Raw genomic sequence first — 703 nt, 5'->3', positions numbered from 1 at the left:
CCCAGCCTCAGCCCCCCCCCTACCCGGCCCATGAGGTCACATCCTGCACCCGGCACTTTTGCGGCAAAAGGCTTGGTGCTGGGGGAAGTGCAGAGTGCCTGCTCAGCAAGGAGCATCCCCCATCCTAATTGGGAACAAATCTTCCCAGCCTGGCTGGGGTTTCCTCGCCGGCTCAGAGCGAATCTTCCAGGGCTGCCGCCCTGCCTGCCCCTTCCCAGGGCAGCTCCTGGTCCCTCCTGGCCAGCGGCACCAGTGGGGCAAAGCCGTTGGGACATCCAACTCCTGGAAGGGGCAGGGGAGGAGGGAGAGGGGCAAGGCAGCAGCAGGGCACAACCCTTATTAGACATCAGAGAATCCCCATCCCTTCCTGCAGCCCCAGATACATCGGGAACCTCCCAGCCCTTCCCATTGCCCCAGGCCCAGACCCAGCAGCCGAGCGCATGGGAAGGGGTCCGGCCCCACGGGGACCCCGTCCAACAACCGCAGCCCCCAGCTGCAGGTGGTCCCCAGCTGCGTCGAGGCTGAAAGGGCCCCGATGCCCAGCTGTGCTTCCTCCTCCTCCTCCTCCTCCTCCTCCTTCCCCCTCCAGCCCTGCTCGAAGCCACGTAGCGGCATCTGCTGCGCACCCCGTGCCAAGCTCGCCAGCACCCTGCTGGGCCCCCACCCTGGGGCAGCACGCACCGCTGGGAGCTGCGGCACCCTC

The sequence above is a fragment of the Pygoscelis adeliae genome, unplaced genomic scaffold (assembly GCF_000699105.1).
Source record: "Pygoscelis adeliae isolate BGI_AS28 unplaced genomic scaffold, ASM69910v1 Scaffold1251, whole genome shotgun sequence".
NCBI classification, from domain to species: domain Eukaryota; kingdom Metazoa; phylum Chordata; class Aves; order Sphenisciformes; family Spheniscidae; genus Pygoscelis; species Pygoscelis adeliae.
The sequence above is the reverse complement of the archived record's forward strand: the minus strand, read 5'-3'. Positions refer to the sequence as shown.